This window comes from Equus asinus, chromosome 6 (assembly GCF_041296235.1).
Source record: "Equus asinus isolate D_3611 breed Donkey chromosome 6, EquAss-T2T_v2, whole genome shotgun sequence".
NCBI classification, from domain to species: Eukaryota; Metazoa; Chordata; class Mammalia; order Perissodactyla; family Equidae; genus Equus; species Equus asinus.
Genome location: NC_091795.1, coordinates 86044766 through 86062781, shown reverse-complemented (window position 1 = coordinate 86062781; position 18016 = coordinate 86044766). Strand labels below are relative to the sequence as shown.

Here is an 18016-nt window from a genome sequence, read left to right as displayed (position 1 = left end):
AATAAACCAAAAACCATACACTCCTTAAGTGATCAAAGTACACCAATTTTTTCATTGATTTATCTGTATCTTATTACTTCTCTACAATAAATCTGTATAACCTATGAATTAGAGGTGGGAAATTTTTATTAAGACAAAAAAGGAAGAGAGTAGTAGATTAAAGAAATTGTCTCAAGAGTAAAAGCACTGGAGCTTTACTGAAGCTCTTTTTTGCTTATTTACAGGTTTTCATCTGTGGTGCAACCTGCACGAGGTCATAAATTAACCTCTGGATAAAAGTGAGAGCTCCCATAGCTTTATGGATTCATTCTTTCTTTTGTGGTGAATCATGCCCCAGTGTGGGGGTCAACAAACTTTTTCTGTAAAGAGCCAGAGAGCAAACATTTTAGGCTTTGCAGACCATACAGTCTCTGTTGCTTCTCAACTATGCCTTTGTAGCACAAAAGCAGCCACAGACAACATCAAAATGAATGAGTAGGGATGTGTCCTAATAAAACTTTTTTTATGAACAGTGAAAGTTGAATTTCATATATTTTTCATTTGTCGCAAAATATTATTATTCTTTTACTTTTTTCCAACCATTAAAAAATGTGAAAACCAATCCTAGAGAATGGGCCAAACAAAAACAGGTGATGGGCCAGATCTGGTCTGTAAGCCACAGTTTGCAGATCCCTGCTCTAAGGCATTTATTCTCTGAACTGCTCCACAAAAAATCAAATGTAGATAACATCACTCTCAAATCTGATCAAACCAAAAGTTAAGCATCAGGGCTTTGCTTTCAACTGTTCCAGTTATACTATCCCCACACAAACTGCTTTCTTATACTGAATGGAGATTTCAGATTACACTTAAACGGAGGCCATTCTATTATTTTCCTTAAATGACTAGGATTTAAAAGAAACAAAACAAAATACAAAATAACAAAAAACAAACTCACACAAGTCAAACTTAGCTTTTCAGTTTAGGGTATTACCATTTATTTCCATCATGAGGAAGAGAATGGAGTAAAGAATGGAACAAATAACTGTTCAAACTCTCCTGCAATAACCTCCATATTAGCAATAATAAAGTTTAAGAGGTGGAGGTCGTACATATGCCACTAAGTGGGCCTCCATTATTTTTGCAAAATGCCAATCTGCTATGTTCTATGCAGCTACAGATGTTGGTATCATCTTATGGCAAGGGAAAAGTAAGAATTTAGACATGAATTTAACAACTTTACTCTGAATAGTTAGATCTTAGGGAGAAACAAAACAATCTTTTCTTCTAACAAGCAACAGAGTATCCAGCAACCAGTTATGTAATATTGAATTGACTAGGTTTACTGGAAAAAAATGTATCCAGGAGTTACGGTACACAGTATTGCTTGGGGTGTAAAGTCTGTCTCCAATTTGTCTGTTATTAAGCCATGAAACTTCTCAATATTATTTCCTTTAATAAACAATCAGAATTTGCTAATACAGAACATACATAATAGAATCTCTTCTATGGCCAAGAGTAATCTTGAAGTAAATTCCAATGAAAAAGTTATAGCTTTTGAGGTTATGATTCTTCATTTCCTAGCAAAAGAACAGTGTTTTATTAAATTCTAAAATTTAATAGTATTAGCTTATTTTTCTGTAGGAAACATTATTACTAATTACATGAGAAATATACATAAAGCACCTCAAATAACAACTTGGTTAAGTTCTGTGAGTTTTCATACTTACTAATGCATAATCCAAAAGGTTTACAAACAGTCTGTGTAAAGAACCAAAGATATGCATTAATAGGTACACTTATATCATTAATAATACTAAGTTTTCTTAGGCAACATCTGATCCAATTCCTCACCATACACCTACCATAAAAAATAAGCTGGAGGGAAAAACTATTTAGAGCTACAAAAAATGGTATTAAAGCACTTTCTTACCACCATATGACACTAATCACATTTTCATAGTATTATAATACTTTCTGTTTTAGGGTCATCATAGAAATTAAACTCTGGGGTCAAAGGGGCTAGGAACTGTGTTTTAGCCATCTAAATGCTCAATATATACTGTATGAAAAAAATATTTATGAAATGTAAATTCATATATGAAATTAACTAATATGTGAACAGTGTTTATTAATACATGATGCTTGTTTTAATAGAGATAATAAACAAAGCTCTTTCTCAGACTATTTGTACTGCTGAAGACATTTACTAACATACAATGACTGAGTGCAACTTCCCATTGGCACTACTTCCCCAAATTGGTCCTCTAATACCTAGAGCTTGTTGCTACCTTGTGCATCAATTACAAAAACAAGAAAATCACACAAAAATTTAACTGATTCACATAAATTAAGTCAACACACATGAAGAGTACATAAGCTGCTTATATAAAATGTTGTTGGTAGTCATCCTTCTCGGACTGTTTTTAATGAACAGAGTCACTGAGCATTAGTGGTGTCTACCGCAAATAAACATATGCTAAAGTCCTTAAGAATACCTTTATACCTTGACCATTTTAAATCACTTTTGCAAATTTGCCAAAATGTTTAGCAATGCCTTTTCTTATCCATATGACAAAAGTAAACTTAAATCCAAGTTTCAGTATTAACAGCAGACCATTAGTCTTCAAAGATTTAACATCAGAAGTTTCTACTAATCATTATCAACACCTAGTACATAATTTGTTATTTTTCTGGGGGCATTAAATGAATCATATACTTTTCTAGTGGTGTTGGATACATCATTTAGCTAGTGATTGAGCCAAGATCCATATCAACATTTTTTGATATCTTGTTTGCCCATGTCATGGGGGAACAATACTGCTAGTTTCACTAGCATAACGAACAGTATTACTGACTCAACTACATCGAGAAGTCAAATTCTACATTTTGAACAAAATTTGGCAAAAAATCTGTCAACAATATACAGACTTCCAGAAACAGAAATCATGAAAGACTCTAGCTCAAATCTTCCAATTAAGATTAGAAATCAGATTATTCCAGCACTAGCCATTTAGATATTAAATAAAAATTTACCCAACATTTCTGTGCGAGAATGCTCTAGCTCTATGAGGATAAATCTCACAGAGGTCATATTCTCAAGGAGGCAAAATAGGATAAATATATAGTTGCATATATGCAAATATAAGGCAAGATATTTTTTTCCTTAAAATTCTCCCAAAGGAGAATCACCATATATTCAAGTCTTTACAAAGTTTCTTATATTACAAGGCATTTTCTCGATTTATTTTGAGAAATAAAATACTGTCTTGGGAAATTCCTTTATTTTGAAAAATACTGCTTAGAGAAGATCTACACACTAAAACAACCTCAACCAATGCTAGTTTTTGTTTTTTTTAGATATCACCTGAGAGAAGCAGGTCAATTAACTAAGAGGGAAATAAAGATGACATGCTTTAGAAAACTGTTAGCGCAAAGTGGCTCTAATGAGTCAAAGATACATGTGAAATGTCAAAGATTTATGATATGAAATGAGCGCCTCAAAAGCAGTACTTGCAAATTAACATTACTTTGTTATTTAAAAAGCCATCATCCTAAAAGTGGAACAAGCAGACATTATATGCCTTATGATGTAATATGAAACAAATCACCACCTACCCATGAATTATTATTGCCTCAAAAAAAAAAAACAAGCCCTACCAAACTTCAATCTATCTAATAAAGCCACTAGGTCTAAATACTAGTTTATCAGAAATACAAGGGAGATAGAAGAATAAAGTCAACAGATAACACAAGAACATAATCACTCAATCCAGAACATGGGAAAAAGGAAAAATTATCTAGTTTCACTAACATAACTGTGAAACGAAATTTTAAAAGAGGAGAGAGGGAGGACTATTATATAGACTAATAGGCTTAAATGTCAAATATATTGGGTAAAGCTTGCTTGAATCCTGATCCTAACAAACCAACTATAAAAAAAGACTTTTTAGGGAAATTAAATATAGAATGGGTATTAGATGACATTAAGGAATTTTGTTAGCTGTGATAATAGCAAGAAGATTCTATTTTTAAGTCAGTCCTCATCAGTAAGAGAATTTATACTTAAACTGGCATGTTGTCTAGAATTTGCTTTGAAACATTCTTTTAAAAAGTAAAATAAGAGTGTAAACAAGATTTCACACAATGTTGAATATGGATGATAGATATCTGAGGGTGCACTATACGATTCTGTCTACTTCTGTGTTTGAAAATTTCCATAATAAAGTTAATGAAAGACATATAACAATTGATAGAAGGCCATGTGATGCAGGTGGTATTTAAGCTGGTCCTTGCAGGATAGGTACAACTTTGACAAACATTTTTTTTTTTTTTTTAACATAACATTTATATAAACTGCAGGCTATACAGGTGGTTACTCGTCACAAGGTTAACTGACTTAGGGTCCAAGCTGTTGTATAAATTTAATGTCACATTACTTCTTTGATATTTTTGACAAGTAGTATTATGAAAATTTTTTCATAAAAACTGATTTCCCAATAAGCCCAAACCTCTTTGGACTAATTTTTATCAGACACCATGCCCCAAAGAAAAGAAAAGAATTTACTGAGCACTCAATTTTATGCCAGAGATCATATTAGGCACATTATATCTAATTCTCACTACAATCTGGCAAAGTAGATATTACATTTCTACTTTACAAATAAGGAAATTGTGGCCAATTTCCCTACCCTAAAAGACAATGCTACTAAAACAGAAGATTCAATACTTTCAAGACTCCAAAAGCTCACGCTCTTTCTCCAAACCAACCAAACATAAACCATCACTCAGCCGATATGTTAATTATACAACTCTCTAAAAGCTCCTTCCTCCAACCTTCCTTTTGTTTACACTATTCCAGTCCCCTGACAGCTCTTCACCATTTTTCTCTTCATGTGCAAATCTTACAAATCCCTCAAAGTCTGGCTCAAATGCAACTTTCTCCATTAAAACCTACTCTAAGCATTCTTTTTCTTAATGCATTTAATTGGCATTTTTCAACGTATTAATAACATCACCTTATGCATTAAACTTAATTTAAAACTTCTCTAAATCAGAATTAGAATAGAAAACTGTTCTGATTATGCCAGTGTTCCACGAAAAGTTAATAGTTACTACAAGGGAGGAGATCAAAATAGAGACAGTTACAATACTGTATTAGGGAAGGAGGGAAACTGATAAAATTATCAACTATGTACCCCTTAAAAAGCATGAGATACATGCTTTTATGCATATATGGGAAAAAACTTCCAGGATACTAAGCAAAAAAGGCAAGGTGAAAAGAGTCTCTTTCTATCACCTCATTTTTGTAGAAACAGGAAACAGGCGTACATATATATGTATACATGGAAAACAATCAGAAAGAATGACACTTAACTGTTTAAAGTGGCCACATCTGGGAAAAGGGTATGCATGATTTTTACTTCACATTTTATAGTTCTTTACTCCTTGACTATTTCCCACTTGCTACTTTTTTTGAGTAAGATTAGCCCTGAGCTAACATCTGCTGCCAATCCTCCTCTTTTTCGCTGAGGAAGACTGGCCCTGAGCTAACATCCGTGCCCATCTTCCTCTACTTTATACGTGGGACGCCTACCATAGCATGGCTTGCCAAGCTGTGCCATGTCCGCACCCAGGATCAGAACCCGCGAACCCCAGGCCGCCAAAACAGAACGTGCACACCCAACCACTGCACCACCGGGCCAGCCCCGTTACTTATATTTTTGAAAATATTTAAAATACATCTTATTAAAAATCCCTAAACACATTTATTTATATAGTTCTTATTATAGTTAAGTGAGCTTGGAAATCAATGGCCTTAAATATAGTAGAACTCATGTTTCATAAATACACCTGTACATAAGCTATGTATCATGAATTATAAAGAAACATGACAACAGCACCTTTTCAGTAAACTAAAGCATCATTTAAAAGAAAAATATTCTCACTCTAGTCTTATTTGTAAACTTCTAAGGGTTTTAAGGCAATGAAAGGAATTCACATGTATACCCAACACCTACTACGGCAAATATCTCTAGCCACACCTTCATGACATTTTAGGTTTTAAAAAGGCAAAATCTTATTTGGAGATCTAAATATTCTCTCATCACCTGATTTAAAGGAATTGAACTCATGTGGTTAGCACTTAGTTTTCTAACCATTTCATGTAGGTTAGTTCTACCCTATTCTTCCTCAAAGTGTAAAAAAATGGAGGCAACCAAATTATACATTTAAACTCTACAATATATTTGACAGCATGCTGTGATGAAAGTCATTTACATATTTCTAGCTTTCAAAGTATTTCATAGTATTGTTCTTTTGACAATAGGTTAGGGAAGAAAAGGTGAACTGCTTAAAAAAAAAAATTGCCATGACTCCGACCACCCACGACTATCAATGACCTGAATTCAGAAAATCCCAATGGAAGCCAAAATACGCCAGTTATATGCTACATTCTACTCCTAACAGCAATGTGAATAAGGAAGATTAATCACTAAACGATGCTAACTCCAAGTTTGATGCTCTAAATGTTTAACCACCTGGGGTAAAATAAATACATCAACCACATTAAGATTTGGGATGGATCAGAGGTATGCCTTTCTTAGTACACACAGTGAGGACCTGTTCACTGATAACCAGAAAATGAAATGTGTTAACATTTTGCAAACTCTTCATGTGCCCATCAGGGATATAAGTACCCCAACTTTAGGTCACTGGTTCTCAAACCCTCACAGTCCATCAGAATCTAGATAGACGATTTAAAAACTACAACTATTCAGATCCCACCTATCCAAGACTGAAGTGAATTAGTTTGGGCAGGGAGAGAGGCATAGATTTTTATTGGTATTTTTTTAAGCTCTCCAGTTGATGCTTCCCTGTGCACATAGGACTGAGACCCTTATACATCACCATATCTCCCATGGCTAAGGAATATACCCACAAACACCCTAGAAATGATTTTCTAACTAAAAAAATTTGTATTATCCATCATGGTGTAACAGAAACCAGAATCAAAAGACCCAAAATACAGCTCCATGTTTGTCTCTAATTAGCTGTATGAATTCAGACCACTTGAACTCTCTGGCCCTATTTCCCCTTTTGCAAATGAGAATACCAATGTCTCCTTCATAACGTTACTGTGAAGACTAAATGAGATTATATATGAAATTGAAGTATCAGTGCTTTCTAGAATATTAATGACCCACCATGAGTGAATACGCTTTTTTCTGTTTAAAAAATCAATAGAAAATTCTTTGACCCAGTAATTTCCCTCCTGGGAATTTACCTTACATAAACACCAACAAGAATGAATGAACTGCATAACAATACTGTAGCACTGATTGAAACAGTTCAAAAAGAGAAACTGAACAACCCAAACTCAACAACAGAAAAATGGTTTAGCAAAATAAAAAGCCATGCACTAAATATTGTAAGCTATTTAAAGTTATGTATAATATAGTAAAATGTTCGTGATATTAAATAAAAATACCAAGTTGCCTAAGGTGTATCATATATGATCCCATTTTTGTTTAAAAAAAGGAGAGGGACAATATATGTGACTATATGTATGCGTAGGGGATGAAAAAATAAACACCTAACTGCAGTAGGAAAGGAGGTACTGCTGGCTTTATCTTTGTATTTCTGTGTTGTAAGGCTTGTTGAAGTTAGCAAACTAAAGTTTTTCTGAAAAGGTCCTATATCAATACAGTTTAAAGGCCTTAGAGCTTAGAAGCTTTATAATAGAACAGAGTACAAGTGATCTTGGGTTATTTTCAGTTCATATTAGTACTAGGTTGAATGCCCAACAATTGAAGACTTGGCTCAAATGGCTAGCTAGTAATTTTCAATTGTTACACATTATCAATTAGAATCAATATAGCATCAAGAAGAAATAACTTAAGAAATGTTAGGTTGTAACAGAGAACTAAAGGAAGTTATTTGAATGCATGATCTGAGACAACTGGAAAAAAACAAAAACCATTTTAAGCAAGAGACTTTAACGAAGTTTTATAAGGATTTTTTTCTTTAGGCTAGGATTTTCCAAAGTGTGTTCCTTAATCACCAACTCACCAAGTTCTTTGAAATAGGAGGTTCCTTGTCTAACACATTTAAGATATGCTGCTCCCCAGCACCTACTTGTTCTTTTCCAAGCTGACCACATGGTCATTTTGGAATTCATTCTGTGTCATTAGCATTGTAAAGCCTCTGAGAAGTCCTACAATTAAAATTGCTTACCTTTAACCCAGTACTATAACTTTTTTCTGTAAATATGTTAACACAAAAGACTGCTTCGAAAAGCAGTTTTTCTAGCCACTTCTAGAAAACAAAGAAAAATGAATGAGTTGTATAACGAATTTCAACTTTCTTAACTTTTGTCTGGGAAAAGTCATAACAGTTAAAAGTTTTAAAACATATTTAGCTTATTATGACTATTATGAATAGTCTAAGTAAATGAGCTGTATAAGTCTTTGAATTAAATAAGAATCTTTTATTTATTTTTGAGGAAGATTAGCCCTGAGCTAACTACTGCCAATCCTCCTCTTTTTGCTGAGGAAGACCGGCCCCTGAGCTAACATCCATGCCTATCTTTCTCTATTTTGTATGTGGGACGCCTACCACAGCATGGCTTTTGCCCAGTGGTGCCATGTCCATACCCAGGATCTGAACCGGGGAACCCCGGGCCGCCAAGAAGTGGAATGTGGGAACTTAACCGCTGCACCACCGGGCCTACCCCTAAATAAGAATCTTTTAGATGATAAGTATGAATTGTGATTTTTAAAGTTCTCAAAATATTCAAGAACAAACCTTGAATTGGTGATCATTTGTTTCCCAAGAACTTTAAGTGAGATGACCAAACCAATTTCCTAAATATACCGAGGTTTAAAAAAATATTCTAAGTTGGGGCTGACCCGGTGGCCGAGTGGTTAAGTTCATGCGCTCCGCTGCAGGCAGCCCAGTGTTTCGTTGGTTCGAATCCTGGGCACGGACATGGCACTGTTCATCAAACCACGCTGAGGCAGCATCCCACATGCCACAACTAGAAGGACCCACAATGAAGAATACACAGCTATGTACCGGGGGGCCTTGGGGAGAAATAGGAAAAAAAAATAAAATCTTAAAAAAAAAAAAAATCTAAGTTGTTCCTTAGAAAATTAAAAAAAAAAAAACCAAAACACCTAGACTGCAGCGTCTGAAAAGAGAAACCAAATCTGTTAGTTTCAAGGAGTACTAAGTCGTATACCAAAAAAGTGTCTGTGGTAGAAACATTCTTGAGTATAATTTAAGTGAAATTTACTCTACATTCATTCAAATAAAAAGTTTTGGAAGGCACACTAAGTATCTCATAAGAAATATACACAATAAAACAAAAACTAATCTTAGGAAAATAAAGCAAATATTGAATAACAAAAATAACAAACTAAGTTTAACTTCTGTAGATACAAAGATAAAGGGGGGAAAACACAGTATATTACATAACAATTCTCATTGTCTATAGAAAGAAATCATACCAATTCCTTGGAGGCAACCTTATTTCTAGCACCAAGCTTTAAAAGAAATTTCTTCTAGGGGCTGGCCCCGTGGCCGAGTGGTTAAGTTCGCGCGCTCCGCTGCAGGCGGCCCAGTGTTTCGTCAGTTCGAATCCTGGGCGCGGACATGGCACTCGTCAGACCACGCTGAGGCAGCGTCCCACATGCCACAACTAGAGGAACCCACAACGAAGAATACACAACTATGTACCGGGGGGCTTTGGGGAGAAAAAGGAAAAAATAAAATCTTTAAAAAAAAAAAAAAAAAGAAATTTCTTCTATGCGTAGTATAGAGGATAGAGTTGTAAAAGAAAATATCTTCAAGGACATTCTCCTTAACAGATGCAAGGTTTCATAATCTCATTTTTATAGTCAGCCCCTCAAGGACAGTCATGTACCTAACTTCTAAAAGAATCCAGGGAAACCAATTCCACAGTAATTCTGTAAGGGTTCCAGGACAACGTGGTCTGAATCTTCCCAAGTTATAATCTTGGATTTCCAAAGTCTTTCAGGATTGTCCAAATTAGATAAGGCCCTTAAATGTGGTGGTCCCCTACCTAGCCCTCCAATCATCTCTTTAATTCCCCTCCCTATCCCACTTTAAGCTCTGCCATTCTCCCCGTCAGGGTCGCTACACATATGAATCCCTCTGGCTGAATGCCATTTCACTCATCTTTTGATGAAATTAACTTCTCCAAGTCTTTCGAGATTCAACTTTTACCTCTTCTGGAAAGCTTTTCCTGACCCCTGCAGTGTCTACCTAGGTGAGTCCACAGCACATCTGTAACACCAGCTCGGAGGCATTTAGTGTACTGCACTGTAATCATGAGTTTAAGCATCTTCCTCTCCACTTTACTATAAACTCCTTAAGAACAAGGATCACATACCACCCACATCTAAGGACAGTGTGGCACACAATAGTCCTGCAAACCTCAAAAAAATGTGTGCAAGTTTCTAAGAGTTTAGCTTGATTAAAAGATACAACTTAGCATATCCAGAGTAATAAATGGACTGAATGTTCCCCAAATAATACCTTATGAATATCTTCTCAACCAGACTTACAATAAAAGTTAGCCAACAATTTATCTTTGGCAAGACCCTACAGTACTCACTCCTATTTCTGGCACTGTAGCAGCCACAATTCAGAGATCAAATGAAGGCACCTAAGATTCTCCTTTGGATGAAAAGCAATCAATTAGATTTCAACTGCATGGTGGTTCAAGAAAACATCTGTAGGCAAAACCCGGAGCTATCATCTCCTCTAAATTTCAAATCTTAATCCTGTTTATGTTGAATTGGTTTTAAAGATTCGAGTTTTACCACAGAAAACAACGTTTTGCATTTAATCATGTTAAAAGTGCTAATAAAATAGTACGTAGATGTTAATAAATGACCTGGTCATCAAAACGGAAGATGCCAGTAGCTCCTATCTGTAAGTAAGTCTTTCTTAGTATTTAACATAAATCATACACTATATAGTCCATAGTTTTCTCTACCTACAGTTTGCTTTGTTTGACTGCCTAGCAAAGACCTAGGCTTAGAGTCAGCCTGCCGCTACCACGCCTTTACCTTCTTTAACATCTGAATGAATAAACCCAGCTGCATCTTACACAGTCAGCTAAGACTATCTCCCACTGATCCCTAATAAGTCTTTCAGAAACAGCGCCTAAAATCAGAGGTCACAACTTGGAGATCTACAACTTAATACTCTTGACAAAGGATGTCCATGACAGAAATGACAAAGATCTTCAAACTAGGTTCTCTATATACTTAGTCGGTTTTCTTCTGGACTAAAAATAATGGAAAAAGTCTTCCCTCCCCCTCCACACCATTTCTTATGTACTTTGGCAGTCAGCTGCAGGTTTTATTCTCCCAAGCAGGTGTCGAATAGGTGGTTTTGCAGCGTCATTTAATAGTCAATTTCACCAAATCCCTTCCAGGAAGCAGATTTTTGAAGCTTTTTGTGGTCCAAATATACATTTCACGCTTGGTAGGTGATAATGACTGTCCCTTTTTTCTGTCCCATTTGCAGTCAAAGTATTCTAACACTCCAACTACCCCTTCTCCTTTTCACACTTCTTCCCCTTTTTTGTACTTGGCAGCTACAGTGAAATTCTGTAATATGCACATAAGGTGTAGACATTTGGATGTTTTCCAGTACTCTTCTCTAAAATCTTTTATCTTTCTATAAGAAAATACTAAGAGAACAGAAGTTATATGAAAATCTGTGATATATAAACTGAAAATGGACAGGATTACAGTAGCTAAACTTGCAGAGGTGGACTATATTAAGAAATTATCTTTTTGCCAACATGCTTGAACAGCCAATCCTTTTTAATTCTTTAAAACATTTTAGAAAAATATAAAAAGCAGGCAGGCAAGGGTCAAATAAAACTTTTCATTTAAAACAAAGGTCAACAAAACACAAAAATTTCCATAATTTCATTACGAATTAAAATGACTCCCTGGAAGGTGACACGTGTTTAATTACGCAGGTTAATTTTTCATTAATAAAGTTGGATCTTTCGAGTTATTGGGGAAAAAAGTCACTAAGAAAAAAATATATTAACCTTATGTCTGTAAACATACTGCTACCTGAAACACTGGAGAAAAAGCATTTATCATACACCTACTTACGTAATAATTCTACAGTGTTTCACCGCAAAAGGTTGAAAAAAATACTTCTCTATAAATTCACTTTTCCCACTACAAAAACAAGAAATTTTAAATGAAAAATACTTTCTATATATATTGTTAAATATAAAAATCACTATTAAAATATTAGCTTCTAAATGACAGAGTTTAAGGAAAACTTTTCCCACCACATCAGAATTCAGCAGTGAGTGAGAGACAAAGGAGTTTTAGGCTGATGGCAATCCAAATATCTCCTTTATTACTGATAAAGCTACACTGGAAAGCATAATTTAGACCTAGGCCAACTGGACTTCTTAACACCACACCCCGTAATTATTTTAACCCAGTCACAGGTAGCACTGGATAACCATGGTCCTCCTTCAGAAAGGGGCAGAGTCTATCCCTAGTGGCTTCATGGAGAAGCAGAACAAAGTGCTTTCCACAGGGGGCAGACTCCCAGAGACGAAAGGGGATGAACACTACTTGATCAGTTCCTTCTTACAAATCCATCAAAAGGAAGAGTGAGGAGGTGGAACAACAGGAGCAGGTCAGACTATTTTTATGCTTTTTTAAAAACAGCAAGAAATCTAATACATCACAAACCAATTTACTCAGTTATAAGTACAATTTTTATCTTAATCACACCTGTCAGTAAACAGTCTCAAACTGTGAATGCAAGCCAGACAAAGCCATACAAGATGCAGACATTTAGATACTTAAAATATCCACTAAGTCTTAAGAACATGAAAAAATACAAAGTATTTTCCTATCTTAGAAACCCAGAAAGTTCAAAGGTCATTGAATTAGGAAGTATGCAGAATTTGAGTCCAGGAGACAGGAACCAACCTCCACTTAAATTATGAAGATCCTGTCAGTGTCTATAAAAAGGAGACAGTCTGGTCACTAAGACGACTGGCTTTGGATGGCACACCTGGCCCAAATCTCCGATCATAATTACTTCTGCCAACTATGATAAATACATATGGAGGAAGACAAATTATCTTTCCAAACTCCAGAAAGATTTATAAACATGTATGGAAGATTTTAGAGAAACAAAATCCTAACATTAGTGTCTGTCTTAAGACTGCATTATTTGGCTTATATACTTGTAATGCCTAAGAAAAATTGGCCTACTATAGTGACAACCTTGTAAGACCAATTTAAATATGGTAGTAATTAAGACTTTTTTTAAAAAGTTGAAATCTTACTAAATGTTGAAACAACTTTGACTTTTGAGAACTTTGGACTCAGACAAATGAGGGAAACCATGTATTAAAATTAAACAGTTTGTTTGAAGATGTCTGTTAATGGTAAATCTAACTCAAAGATAAAACAGCTAGACTCGTGTAAATAAAATGAACTTAAAAAAATGGGGGGACGGCCCCGTGGCCGAGTGGTTGGGTTCCCAGGTTTCGCTTCGGTGGCCCTGAGTTTGCTGGTTCGGATCCTGGGCACGGACCTGGCACCATTCACCGAGCTATGCTATGGCAGCATCCCACATAGAACTACAACGACTTACAACTAAGATATACCACTGTGTACTGGGCTTTGGGGATGGGGGGTGAGGCAGTTAAAAAAAAAAAAAACTCTGAACTTAAGAACCAAGATTCCAAAATATAACTAATTTTTTAAATTAGTGTAAACCTTCTCTGCATAGAAAAACTGGCCCTCAAGGGGACCAAAAGACAATTCTAAATAACTTAATTCCACCAAAAATTGGACTTTTAAAAACATTCTTGCAATAAGCAAAATGCCAACTATTTATGATGACTATGCAGACAAAGCAAGCCATTTTTAAAAAGCAGGATATTAAAAGCCTAAGAACAGAAACGTAGGCAATTAAAAATATTTATCTTTGTATTTTTAACAAGATTCCTAGCCAGCATTCTTTAATTCATCCTCCAATACTCCAGTTCACATGGTGAAGAGTCACCTATTAAACACGAATCTAAGGAGTAAACAAGCTTTTAAAATCCTTAGGTAACAGCGTTTACTAAAATTGTTTTCTTGATATACAATACTTGTACAAGTATTACATTTCTCTTAAGCATTTAAAAGCATTTTCCTAATAAAGCTTTCCCTAAAGAGCTTTACCAAAAAACGTCACCAGTTTTCTTAAGTTAAAATCTCATAAAGTACTGAATCCTGATTTTAAGGGACATGATTGTCTTACTGTACCTAATATATCCACAATACTCTCCCCTCTGAAATGTTTAAATGTATGTTAGCATGAAAAGCTAAGTTAAGAGAAGTGCGTTCTCCCTAGTTATGTTCTCAGAAGTAACAAACTTCTACACGCACGTTTGGGCGTGAAACTTTAAACAATTTATTTTCCCCAAATTTGGCCCAATTCAGATACAAAACGATTGCTAAAACGTTTGAAGCCTCCAATCTCTACTTTGGCTTTGATCTACATATTTTTCTGAATATCGAAAACTGTTCCAATAACAAAAACCCAACATTCCTTACTAGTGGCACCTAACAAGTCGAACCCAAGTCGCTGTTCCTTTCATGCCCACACCTGTCCACCGCCAGCTTTTCCTGGACACACTAGGGCCCTGCAGATTCCCACACTTGTTTTCATAAACCCACTCCTTCCTCTTCGCCCACTTCCAACTCGCACGCTGCTCCGGATCCACCCGGTCTCTCCCCGCTCCGAACCCAAGGACTGGGCGGCCGGACAGCTCGGTCTCTAACCCAAGCCGGAACCGAGGAAGTGCTGGGGGGCCCTGGCGCCGCGCGGCTGCGGCGCGGGGGACGGAAGGCAGCGGCAAAGCGAGCCCCCCCGCGCCGGGCGCACACCCCCTTCCGGCACCCCTCCCCCTGCATTGTGCGAGCGGGCCCAGGCCGCGGCCGTCCCGGGCAGCCCGCAGGCCCCGTGCGCCCTCCCGCCGGCAGGCTGCTCCCGCCGAGGCCGCCACACAAAGCCCGGGGAGCCAGCCCCTGCGGCGCCAGAGGGCGAGGAGAGGGAGCAAGCGCCGACGGACTTACGGGGCTGCTGCGGCCGCGCTGCCTCAGCCGGGGACACCGACCCTTGGGCACACGGCGGCGTCGCTCTTGGCCGTCCTCCCCTTCTCCGCCTTCGGTGGCGGCAAGATCTTCTTTCTCCACCTACCTCCCTCCCCCCCACCCCACCTCCTCCTTCTCCTCCCCCTCCTCCTCCGAACCACCGAAGTACCGAGGGCGAGACACAGAGACTCACAACAACATGGCTGCCACCGCCGCCTCCCCTCCCCTCCCCTCCCCCCCGCCCACCGGGCGCGCGCAAGGCACTCCGGGAGAAAGGGGAGGGGGGAGCACTCACAGAGGTGCGGCTCCTCTCAGTAGCTTCCGACGCTTCTCCCGCGCTCGGGGCGCCGGCCGGCGGGAGCTCTGCGCGTGCGCACGCTCTCGGCGCTCGCGCGTTTCGGCCGTCCCTCCGGCGTGCTCTCCCCAGCCCTTCTCTTGCGGGCTCGCAGCTGGTTGTGAGCTCGGCGGCGGCAGCGGGAGCGCGCGCCCGGCTGGGGCGGCGCAGGCGTGGTGCATCCGAACGCCGCGTTCGACTCTGTTTTCCAGCCTGGGGCCTCGACTTCCGAATTCGCTTGCCCTCCGCTTCCTCCCCGTAGCTCATTGTTCTTCCCCAACTGCCTGTGCGGGTGTCAGCGTCCCCGGCCGCGAGGGACTCCTCGCACTTCGCTTTCGGGGTGCTGGCACCCAGAGGAACCGGACCGTAATCAAGGCCTTTAGGTTTCACCCTTACCCTCTCCCCGCAGGAAGACGATGGAGACGCGGTTGGGGTGGAAAAGCGAACCCCTTAAGTGGATTGTCATTCTCCTAGTTGCTGCCTCCTGGGCATGTGGAGGCAGCGCAGCAAATTGCCGGCCCGCAGCGCTTGGCCGGAGAAAACCCAGGAAACTAAGGTCGTTCCCCTCCTGGGCCAGTGACCCCCGCTCGTGGCAGATTTTCATCACCTGCCGCCTGCCCTCGCCAGGCGCACTCCCCTCCGCAATTAGAGGCTCCAGACCCGCGCTGCCGGCCTGGCTCCATGCCTTGGTTGTGGTGATTCCAGGCTTGAAACCCAACTCGTGGCCTCTCCGTGCCACACAGCTGTAATGTGGTAGGGCACTGGCACTGTGTCCAGCTTGGTCATGGTTTGCACAACTCCTGGCTCTCTTGACATCCTGTACTTTGGAAACATAATAGAGTGCCTTGTGATGACTTTGCTTGTCTTCGGGGACGACGGTAAGCTCCACGAGGACCTGCAGGGACCATGTGTGTTTGGTCCACGCTATTCCTCAGTGCGTGGACCATAGTATGGTGTTTTTTTTTTGTTGGTTTTTAAAAAATTATTAAGGTCAGATTGGCTAATAACATTGTATAAACTTAAGGTGTACGTTATTATGTGTCAGTTTCTGTGTAGACTGCATCTCGTTCACCACTAAGTCTAGTTGTATCCGTCACCATACACATAGTATAGTGTTTAATAACCATGTGTTGAGTGTATGAGCTCTTCAGTTTTTAATTATTACCAAAAAGTGTATGACAATGAATTCCATCTCAAGCATTTACCTCTGGCCCAAATTTCAGGCTTCTAGATATTTTCCCTTGAATAGTCTTCCTGGCACCAAATGTGAAAAACTGAATTCACACTCATCCCCCACCCCGGACTCTTGCATTATCTCAACAGTTGGTGATGCCACCACCTATTCAGTTCCCCCAATTTAGTCCTTTGAACCATCCTTGTCTCCTCCTCTTATATCCCTTTCCCCGTATAGGTAACTTGCTAAGCCTTAGAGATTTTTACTTCCTCAATATTTCTGGTGATAGCCTTTTCCCCTTCATCCCCATTAATACTAGCCTTGCTTTCCAGGTCTGGATTTCTGTAACAGGCTCCTAATTAGCATTCCTGTGTTCAGTCTCACTTCCTCCAGTGAGTTCTGCTTACTGCCATCTAAAATGAAAACCTGATTCCTGGCACTCATGCTTCTCTTTCAGCCATTTCATTGCTTTCTATTACCCACAACTGCATTTCCCAGGCTGTGTTCTGTTCAAAGCTAATAGATCCTTTAAGAAATGTCCCATGGTAAAGTAAGTACAAGAGACATTGGGATGTACGGTTTTTGCCTGCCTTCTTCTTCCTCCTCCATTGGGCTGATAATAGCAGAAGAGTCTTTATAGACAGTTGCTTAGCCCAGGTGAAAATAGATGGACCCATCAGAGGCCCTCCTTCAGAATTCGGAATTGGGAACTAAGAGACCCCAATCTCCCCCTGGGAAGGGTCTTGAACCTGGAATCTCTGGGCTGACTTGTCCCAGCGTGTGGCAGGGAACCCACCAAGAAGAGTAGAGTTGAGAGAGAAAAGGAGATCCTGATAATGTTTCTCCTCCCCTTTGTTCCCGTACCTTGCTGGCTGCCTCAATCCTTGGACTCTGAAACACATGCCTGGATTCTTATAATAAATTCTGCTTTTTTGCTTAAGCTAGATGAAGTGAGTTTCTGTTACAACCGAGAGTCCTAACTAAAAGCCATGTGTATATCATAGCTATTATTTATTTAGTGCTTACAGTATGCAAGCCCTAAAGCACTTTCCATGTATTGTCTCATTTAATGCTCCCAATATCACCATGAGCAGGGCATCTTCATGGACATGTGACCTGTGCAGTTGCACAAGGCCTCAAGCCTTAGAAGAGTCTCACAATTGTTTTAATGCTCTATTGTCACCATGGTGAAAATTAATAAAGAGAAACCTCATTTAGAATGGAGTTGGGAGGGGGCCGGCCCAGTGGCATAGCGATTAAGTTCACGCGCTCAGCTTTGGTGGCCTGGGGTTCTCTGGTTCAGATCCAGGCACAGACATATGCACTGCTTGTCAAGCCATGCTATGGCACACATCCCAC

General features: G+C 38.9%; 1 protein-coding gene across 24 annotated transcripts in view; it reads right to left on the bottom strand.

The window, feature by feature from the left end:
• PUM2 (pumilio RNA binding family member 2) overlaps positions 1-15465 on the bottom strand; it is a 93899-nt gene extending 78434 nt beyond the window's left edge. For 4 of the 24 annotated variants that reach the window (XM_044771996.2, XM_044771995.2, XM_070512545.1 and 1 more), the window contains exon 1: positions 15132-15267. The gene's annotated coding sequence lies outside the window, so the exon portion shown is untranslated. Of the gene's footprint in view, positions 1-14661; positions 14930-15131; positions 15389-15444 lie in introns of those variants that run through there. The other 20 variants (XM_070512543.1, XM_070512547.1, XM_070512555.1 and 17 more) reach the window with 14 other exon arrangements.
• Between the last annotated feature and the right edge of the window lie 2551 nt (positions 15466-18016).